This window comes from Symphalangus syndactylus, chromosome 7, assembly GCF_028878055.3.
Source record: "Symphalangus syndactylus isolate Jambi chromosome 7, NHGRI_mSymSyn1-v2.1_pri, whole genome shotgun sequence".
NCBI classification, from domain to species: domain Eukaryota; kingdom Metazoa; phylum Chordata; class Mammalia; order Primates; family Hylobatidae; genus Symphalangus; species Symphalangus syndactylus.
The window spans coordinates 101614623-101624893 of record NC_072429.2 but is presented as its reverse complement, the minus strand read 5'-3'; the positions used below and the strand labels follow the sequence as shown (position 1 = coordinate 101624893).

General features: G+C 42.1%; 1 long non-coding RNA gene across 1 annotated transcript in view; it reads right to left on the bottom strand.

Annotated features, from left to right (window-relative positions):
- The window catches only part of LOC129486690 (uncharacterized), a 71525-nt gene that overhangs the window by 59731 nt on the left and 1523 nt on the right, over positions 1-10271 (bottom strand). Inside the window, exon 4 of the long non-coding RNA XR_010121722.1 lies at positions 5615-5673. This is a non-coding gene — a long non-coding RNA (uncharacterized lncRNA). The remainder of the gene's footprint in view (positions 1-5614; positions 5674-10271) is intronic.

The window sequence follows — 10271 nt, the reverse complement described above, 5'->3', positions numbered from 1 at the left end:
AGGTCAGGAGTTCGAGACCAGCCTGGCCAAGATGGAGAAACCCAGTCTCTACTAAAAATACAAAAATTAGCTGGGCGTGGTGGCACACACCTGTAGTCCCAGCTACTTGGGAGGCTGAGGCAGGAGAATCGCTTGAACCCAGCAGGCAGAGGTTGCGGTGAGCCGAGATCGTGCCATTGCACTCCAGCCTGGATGACAAGAGCGAAACTCCGTCTTTAAAAAAAAAAAAAAGTACCCTAATTTTAGTATGGGTAAGCAAAGAATTATAAAGAATTATAATTATACATATTTCTTTATAATTATAAAGAATTATAAAGAAATACAACTTCTTTATGTTAATATGCAATCATCACATTTAAAGTTAAAGCCAATTTCATTTTGAAAAATGTAATATGTAATGAACACTGGGGCTATGGAAGTAAAGTGTCTAAGGAGTTCCTCTGGTCCAACGTCCAATGCAGATATTCCCTCTGTATCTCTGAACAAATCCAGTGATATAATAGCTTTCTGCTCCATGAGACATCCCATTCCATTGTCAGTTACCCCCATGGTTAGGAAGTCACTAGAAGTCTGTGCACAAGGCACTGTATTGAGTGTTCTGTGAGATCAAAAAAAAAAAAAAAACCCAAAGTTTTTGCCCTAAAGAAACTTAATATCTTGTTCACAGGGTTCAGACAATAATACAACATCAGACAAGAAATTCAAAGGGCATTTAGAAAGGCACAAACCAAACCACATGGAAACTCAGAGGGAGAAACAAGATAGCCTGTCTGGCTGAGGGAACCACTGATCCTCCTGTACTGACGCTAATTTATTTCATTTACCTGTCAGACTTGACATATTATTCAGTGAAAGTTATCCAAAGAGGTAGTATAGCTAAAGAGTTTGGCTTTAGGTATTAGACATGTTTGGATATAAATGTGGACCCTCTCTGTCTAGCCAGGTGACCTTGAACAAATTACATAACTTCACTGTACTTCTGTTTTCTCATTTGTAAAATGGGCATAGTAAGACCTATCTACCTGAGAAGCTTACTGAAGGATTTAATAACAACATAAAGTGCATGAGTATAGTGCCTGGTACTTCGTGTTTAAAGATGGTGGCTTTTGCTTCTACTTTTTTCCATTTCCCTTGTTATTTTTCACCAACCTTTCTCTAGAATTTTTATCATTACTAATAATATATTTTTTTCCTGAATCTCCTCACTTTTATGGCTATCCTCCTCCATACCATCTAGTTTTCATTCTCCTGTACAATGTGCTATCTAGAACTTTACAACAATACAACTTTTCAACAGAAAAGCTACAGCCAGGATCTGACCAAACATAGTAAACCAAACTGCTACCTCCCTTCTGACCTATACTTTTACTATTGCAATCCAAATTGCACTCAAGTTTTGTTTTAAGCAATTCTGTGCCTTCGTTGGTTCATGGCAGGCTTGTGGTTAATTAACATTTCTAGGTACTACGTAAACTGTGAACAATCAGGCAGGCCTCTCCTGTCTTGTACTTGTGCAACTGATTTTTTGAACCTAAATATCTTTTTATTTCTCTCTCGTATAAGCCTGGACTTTTGGTTGCAAGTGACAGAAAGCTAGCCGGACCTACCTTAGATAAGAATGAAAATTTTCTTTTCTTTTTTTTTTTTTGAGACAGAGTCTCGCTCTGTCGCCCAGGCTGGCACGATCTTGGCTCACTGCAAGCTCCGCCTCCCAGGTTCACGCCATTCTCCTGCCTCAGCCTCCTGAGTAGCTGGGACTACAGGTGCCCGCCACCATGCCCGGCTAATTTTTTGTATTTTTAGTAGAGATGGGGTTTCACTGTGTTAGCCAGGATGGTCTCGATCTCCTGACCTTGTGATCCGCCTGCCCCGGCCTCCCAAAGTGCTAGGATTATAGGCGTGAGCCACGGCGCCTGGCCTAAATTTTCTTTATTTGTATAACTGAAGAGCAAGAAAAATGGGACAACTGGAATGCTGACCCACCCCTTATGATGACAAATGGTGGCTTCATCTTCTCACATAGGTTTCTCCTGGAACCCCAGTTACTGGCAGCTCTTGACTCATATTGTCATAACTTGAGACAGAAAAGAAATGATTCCTTCTTCAAGTCCTCCTTCCTGCAACCATTTATTAATAGAAAAATCCCAGGGAAAGAATGGTCTGAATCAAACATGTGCCAATCATTACTGAGCTGTACTAACTCCCAAGATTGGGCAAGAAGATGTAAGCCCTTGTACCAATTACTTAGCCAGGGAGGCCCAAGTTATGATGACAGCTCACAACAAAACTCAGGGAATAGAAAGGGAAAAGTACTTCCAAAGGAATAGAAAATACATTTTCTGAAAGAAATGGAGATGGTTTATAGTTAAGTCACTTAGCCAAGTAGAGCTAGGACTGACTGAAGTCTTTTAACTGCTGTTATAGGTGATTGGATAATCTTTTTTTTTTTGAGACAAGATCTCACCCTGTCAACCAGGCCAGAGTGCAATGGCACGATCTCAGCTCACTGCAACCTCCACCTCCTCGGTTCAAGCAATTCTCATGCCTCAGCCTCCCAAGTAACTGGGATTACAGGTGCACACCACAACACCCAGCTAATTTTTTTTTTTGTATTTTTTTTGTAAAGATGGAGTTTCACCATATTGGCCAGGCTGGTCTTGAACTCCTGACCTCAAGTGATCTGCCCGTCTTGGCCTCCCACAGTGCTAGGATTATAGGCATGAGCCACCAAGCCTGGCCTGATAATCTTTTTGAGTCAGATACAAAAAGATTATTTTTGTGAAAGAAAGTTGTTTATGTTTCTTCTCCCTATTTTGATAAAGAACTAATATCTTATTGTCTTTATTGTATGGACTTTTCTCCTTCCAGTTACAATCAGAGAAGGCAAATTTAGATCGATAAAAAGGTTAAGAAAACTTGTAAAATATCAAATGAAATGACACAGTAATCTTAAAAGTCTCATTCAATAAAATGTAGCCTGCAGTTACCGTTATTAACATTTAGGAAGAAGAATAAGCTCATGTGACAGCATCCAGGCTACATTATTAAAGAATATAGAGTAAACCACAATTCAAACCCAACAAGACTCAGCCTCACAGCTCCCATTTTCTAAGCCCTTAACCAAAAATGTTAGGCTAGCAGCCAGGTCGCTATTTTGAGATAGAGAGATTCAAGCCTATCTTACAATATATTATGCAATAAATAATATATTTGTCATCAGAAAATGCCTGGTAGCAAAGTGAAAATGAAGTTAATTTTACAAGGATTTACTAACTTCCAAAGCAAGCTCATGGATCTGTCCATTGTTTATTCTAATAATCTGTGGTGTTATGACATACATTGGTTTTTATCCACAGTTCCCGGCTCATAACTCCTATAGCCCTTGTTACAGTCTTTTGTTATAATGTGATGTGTGTTAAGCCTCAGGAGCAGGCCTCTGACCTTCTCCTGCCCTCCTTTCACCTGCCCCAAGGCAGGACTCTAATTTTCTATCTTTCTGATTGTGGGTTTTAAGACTTTTCCCAGAGAATCTGCCCTATACCCTGCGGGAAGGAATGCTGATGTCAGGAAGCCTCCATAAAAACCCAAGGGAACCGGGTTCACAGAGCTTCCAGATAGCTGAACACATGGAGGTTCCTGGAGAGTGGCGGGCCCAGGGAGGGCATGGAAGTTTCACATCCCTTCCCCTATATCTTGCCCTATGTGTCTCTTCATCTGTATCCTTTGCAATATCCTTTATAATAAACCAGTAAACATAGGTATGTGTTTCCCAGAGTTCTGTGAGCCGTGCTGGCAAATTAATCAAACCCAAAGGGGAGGTCATGGGAACCCCACTTGAAGCCTGTAGGTCAGAAGTTCGGGAGGCCTGGACTTAATGACTGGAGTTGGGGGGTGGGCAGTCTTGGGGACTGAGCCCTCAACCTGTGGGTTCTGACAGTATCTTCACGTAGATAGTGTCGGAATTGAATTAGAGGACACCCAGCTGGTGTCCGCTGCTTGGTGCATGGGGAAAAAAAAAACCTACGTTTGGTCACAGAAGTCTTCTCGTGTTGTTGATTGTTGTGGTGTCAGAGTAGAGAAAAATCATAGAGAGAGTTTTCCCTACACATCACCTAAGTTACATTTAACTTGTAAAACTGAATTATTCCTTTGGCCTCTTACAGAGGTTTCTAAAGCAGCCCTCTTAAATTAACAGTGAGTAATTTGTTGTTTCTGGAAGTAATAAAAGACGTCAGTGTATGCTTATGACTTGTTTATTGCAGAAACCTTCCAAGTCACTCAGATGAGGGAAAATGCTGACCCCCATCTACTGGCATACACAGCCACTGAAATGAAAATAGGAAAAATGCTTTTCTTTTCCCTTACATGTGAATTTTAATCTGGACTCTATCACCCTTTGTTTGCCATGCACACCATTCCATAGGTTAAATTATCCTGTGAACAAAGGTATAGGTGATGGATATGAGCCAGTGCTAGGATGCAGGGCATCTCTAGACTGGAATGGCACAGAACCCTACTGACCTAAGTGCTACATTTTGTGAAAAGAATTAAATATAACAATTATATTAAATAAAATGATTTCTCATCTGAGGTGAAAGCCAAGCCAGGTAAAGAAATTACAACTCTAGCCTGGTGCAGTGGCTCATGCCTGTAATCCCAACACTTTGGGAGGCCAAGGCGAGCAGATCACTTGAGGTCAAGAGTTTGAGACCAGCCTGGCCAACATGGTGAAACCCCATCTCTATAAAAATACAAACATTAACCAGGCATGGTGGCACATGCCTCTAATCCCAGCTACTCAGGAGGCTGAGGCACAAGAGTCTGCCTCAAAATAATTTTTAAAAGGAAAAAAAATGACTCCAAGGATTTGTCCGTTTTTTTTTTTTTTTTTTTTTTTTTGACAGAGTCTCACTGTGTCGCCCAGGCTGGAGTGCAGTGGTACAGTCTTGGCTCACTGCAACCTCTGCCTCTGGGTTTCAAGTGATTCTTGTGCCTCAGCCTCCCGAGTAGCTGGGACTACAGCTAATTTTTTACTTTTTTTGGTGTGTATGTTTTTAGTAGAGATGAGGTTTCACCATGTTGGCCAGGCTGCTCTCGAACTTCTGGCCTCAAGTGACCCATCAACCTTGGCCTCCCAAAGTGCTAGGATTACAGGCGTGAGCCACCGCACCCGGTCAGGATTTTAATAACAGATACTCGGCAAATAAAGGAGCATCTGTTAGGCTTTTTACATCTATTTAGTTAAAAGAGAGAATAGTATATAATCTAAACTCTCTACCCAGCAATGTAATTTGAAACATTTTTGCTAGTCCATAAATACCATAGCATTAGATTCTTGGTAAGCAAGTTGGCTTTTTAGAAAGGTTATTGGAGCACAAAAAGATGTAGTGGATGGCTAAAATATCATGTTTTAAAATGTGAATGTTTTCACTATTCAACATCTATATATTTTGGTTTTCTACAGGATAAGGAGTACTCCAGGAATTTACCTTAGCAATAAAAATTTATAGGAAGCTATCTTTAAACATTCCTATTGTCTTAGTCCATTCTGTGCTGATGTAACAGAATATCACAGACTAGCTAATTTATAATGCACAGGAATTTATTGGCTCACCATTCTGAAGGCTAGGGAGTCCAACATCAAGGGGCCAGCATCTGCTGAGGGCCTTCTTGCTGGGTCATCCCATAGTAGAAGAGCAAAGAGAGGACAACAGAGAGAAACAGAGTAAGAGGATTGAACTCCCCCTCTTATAAGGAACCCCCTGTGGCATTAATCTATTAACTCCACCCTCGTGACCGAATCACCTTTCATGAGGCCCCACCTCCCAACAACATTGCACTGGGGATTAAGTTTCCAACACAGGCATTTTGGGGTACACATTCAAACCATAGCATCCATTAAACTTGGATTTTTACTCTCAATTACCAATAGACTCAACTTTTATATGTGGTTACATGAGATTTCTATTATAGGGTAATGATTTTGTTTACCTTTTTTTTTTTTTTTTTTGAGACTGGGACTTGCTCTATTACCCAGGCTGGAGTGCAGTGGCACAATCCCAGCTCACTGTAGCCTCGACCTCCTGGGCTCAAGTGATTCTCCTGCCTCAGCCTCCCAAGGAGCTAGGACTACAGGCGCATGCCACCATGCCTGGCTAATTTTTCTATTTTTTGTACAAACAGCATTTTACCATGTTGCCCAGGCTGGTCTTGAATTATTAGGCTCAAGGGATCCCCCCACCTAAGCCTTCCAAAGTGCTGAGACTACAGGCATGACCCACCATGCCCAGCCTTACCTATTTATGTTGAGTGACTTACCCTTACCAATCATCTAATTCATTCAGTCTTTCATATCTATTGGCACAAAAGCATATAAGTTTGAATCAATGGACCAAGGTGATTTAAGTAGGAACAGTATTATATCATTTTATCTTAGGGCTCTATTTAATGATAATATTTTTGCTGGCACTACCCGCATATTTGTGTATGAGTGACCTGACTTGGCAAAATAACTAAAACCCCAAACACAGTTAAATATGCCATTCTCATTAGATAGCTATCCTTCCATTAAAGTTACACTATGTTGTCTATTCCAATGTAGTATAGTTTTCTTTTTTGTTGTTGTTGTTTTTTGTTTTTTGAGATGGAGTATCGCTCTTGTTGCCTAGGCTGGAATGCAATGGCGCGATCTCGGCTCACTGCAACTTCCACTTGCCAGGTTGAAGTGATTCTCCTGCCTCAGCCTCCCGAGTAGCTGGGATTACAGGCATGACCACCATGCCCAGCTTTTATATTTTTAGTAGAGACGGGGTTTCTCCATGTTGGTCAGGCTGGTCTCGAATGCCTCGGCCTCCCAAAGTGCTGGGATTGCAGGCATAAGCCACCATGCCTGGCCTACTGTAGTATAGTTTTCAAGGCTCTATTGTATTCATGTAAAGCTAGTATTATTCTTTAAATCTGAATACACAAATACTAATCGTGCGGGCACATAGTTTTCATAATAAATGTTGTTGAGTTGCTTCATGGTGTAAATGATGTTGGCTTAGGCCCTAGTCCAGTATCATCTACTTAAAGAGAGGTCAACATTCACTGACTGCAAGTGCCCCCTCACTCAACCCTTTACAACTTCCTGTTTCTCCTACTCTGCTGATATTACTCTGTTAAAGGTTATAGATAAAATTCTTTCCAGGCCCTTGCTATTCTCCATGAATGACTACAGTGGCTTCTCATATGTTCTGCCTGCCAAAAACTTAAGAGTATTTTACCTTTCCAGCCCCACTTTCTCACCTTTTCTAAAATGCAAATCATTTCCATGATTGAAGACTTTTCCAACGCCTTTGGAATATAAATCCAAACTTTTTTTTTCTTTAAAGATCGACAACAGTTTATTAGTTACACATTCCCTCAGACAAGAAGAGGAAAGTAGTATAAGCTATGCAGGCCCACAAAGGGATTGCACTTGGGAGCAAAGAGAACAAACAGGGGACTGAGGAAGGTTTTGTAGTATCAAGAAGGTGAGATAGGCTGGGTGTGGTGGCTCACACCTGTAATCCCAACACTTTGGGAGGTTGAGGTGGGAGGATCACTTGAGCCCTGGAGTTCGAGATTAGCTCTGACAACATAGTGAAACCCCATGTCTACAAAAAATTTAAAAAAAAATTAGGCATGGTGGTGCACACCCATCATCCCAGCTATTCAAGAGGCTGAAGTGAGAGAATCGCTTGAGCCCAGGAGGTGGAGGCTGCAGTGAGCTATAATCATGCCACTGCACTCTAGCCTGGGAAACAGAGCGAGAGTCTCTTAGGAGAAAAAAAAAAAAAAGAAAGTGAGATGTGCCTTGAATTTCAAAACAAAATTTTATTGGTTCGTCTGAATAATTCTGTGGGCTGGCAGGGAACTAAAACACATTATACTCCCAACTGTTAAGACTGCAATAATATACTATAATGCTACAATGCCATAATCTACTATATACAATAGTACTTAATACAGTACATCCGCACTTGATGTCATCCATAGATTCTTGGAAACTGTAACTTTAAGTCAAACCATGTACTGTATAAAAAAACCAATTTTGCCAGAGACAAATTGATTTAAATAAGAGTTAGGGTCCTATGGCATATAGTTCCTATAGCATTGATAAACCCAAACTTTTAAATATGAGATTGGAGTTTACCAATGATTTGCCTTTGGCAAAATCAGAATCCCCTTTCCATCCTGTTTGAGGATATGACAACCCTGATCACTCATTCTGTTTTGCAATAAGCACCCTCTTCCTTGAATAGCATAGCACTGCACTATTGTGATTTTCTTCGGCCTCTTGCTCTTCTCTGCTGCTGTCTTTTCTCTCTGGCATTCTCTAGATCCTGTGCTTATACCCTTTTCTAGTATACCTCAATAATTCCTTAATTATCATGTCTGTAGGAAAGGTTCCCAAATTCACGCCCAAAGGGTTCTAGATCTCCCCATTTTCAGAGGCCTCTGGACCATTTTTACCTGGCTATTTCTTCAACAGCTGAAACTCTGTATCAGAGCAGCCTCAGGCCTGGTGTGGTGGCTCATGCCTATAATCCCAGCATTTTGCGAGGCCTAAGTATGTGGATCACTTGAGTCCAGGAGGTCAAAACCAACCTGGGCAACATGGCAAGACTTGTCTTCACAAAAAATTAGCCAGGCATGGTGGTGCACCAGTAGTTCCAGCTACTCAGAGGCTGAGGTGGGATGATCACTTGGTCCCAGGAGGTGGAGGTTGCAGTGAGACGAGACTATGCCTCTCCACTTCAGCCTGAGCGACAGAGTGACACACTGTCACACACACACATACAAAGCAAAAAAACCTAGCCTCATCTTATTCCCTCCAAACTGGGTCCTTCTTTTTTTTTTTTTTTTTTTTTTTGAGATGGAGTCTCGCTCTGTCACCCAGGCTGGAGTGCAGTGGCACCATCTCGGCTCACTGCAAGCTCCGCCTCCCAGGTTCGTGCCATTCTCCTGCCTCAGCCTCCCAAGTAGCTGGGACTACAGGGCACATGCCACCATGCCCAGCTAATTTTTGTATTTTTAGTAGAGACGGGGTTTCGTCACGTTGGCCAGGATGGTCTCGATCTCTTGACTTCGCGACCCGCCTGCCTCGGCCTCCCAAAATGCTGGGATTACAGGCGTGAGCCACTGCTCCTGGCTGGGTCCTTCTATTTCTATCTCTGTTTATGGCTCCAGAATTCTCCCTGTTGATAAGCTTAATATCCCCAAATCACTTGACACCTTCTTATCTCCTTTGAAAGTCAAGATTATCTCTACTCTCTCTGTGCCTTTTCCCTCGCATCCATTCTGAATCCCCTTAGTACTTTCATTATTATTATTATTATTATTATTATTAGAGACAAAGTCCATCTCTGTTGCCCAGGCTGGAGTGCAGTGGTGCAATCTCAGCTCACTGCAACCTCTGCCTCCCGGGTTCAAGCAATTCTCCTGCCACCGCCTCCCAAGTAGCTGGGACTACATGCGTGTACCAGCACGCCTGGCTAATTTTTGTAGTTTCAGTAGAGACAGGGTTTCGCTATGTTGGGCAGGCTGGTTTCAAACTACTGGCCTCAAGTGATCCCTCCACCTCAGCCTCCGAAAGTGCTAGGCCCACACCATCACTAGGCCACCAAGTGAGCAACCACGCCCGGCCCCCTTAGTACTAAAATAAATAAATAAGTAAACCAAAAAACCCCACAAAACTGCTGTAAGAGTTTCCTTCACTTCCAAACTTTCTACCTCTTTTCAATCCCATCCACTGGTGCCGGAGTAATCTTTTAAAAAACATATTTTTGAGCATTTCATGTTCCTGTTTATATGGTTCCAGAATAAAGTCCAAATTCCAATTCTGTTTTTTTTTTTTTGAGACGCAGTTTCACTCTTGTTGCCCAGACTGGAGAGTGCAATGGTGTGATCTCGGCTCACTGCAACTTCCGACTCCTGGGTTCTAGAGATTCTACTGCCTCAGCTTCCTGAGTAGCTGGATTACAGCCATGTGCCACCATGCCCAGCTAATTTTGTAGTTTTAGTAGAGACAGGGTTTCTCCATGTTGGTCAGGCTGGTCTCGAATTCCCGACCTCAGGTAATCCGCCCTCCTCGGCCTCCCAAAGTGCTGGGATTACAGGTGTGAGCCACTGCGCCCAGCCTCCAATGTCTTCTTGATGTCACCCTAATCTACCTTTTCAATCTCATTTGCAACCATTCCCCTATGCTGGAACCAGAAAGGCTATTCACAATTCTCTAAACCCACCCA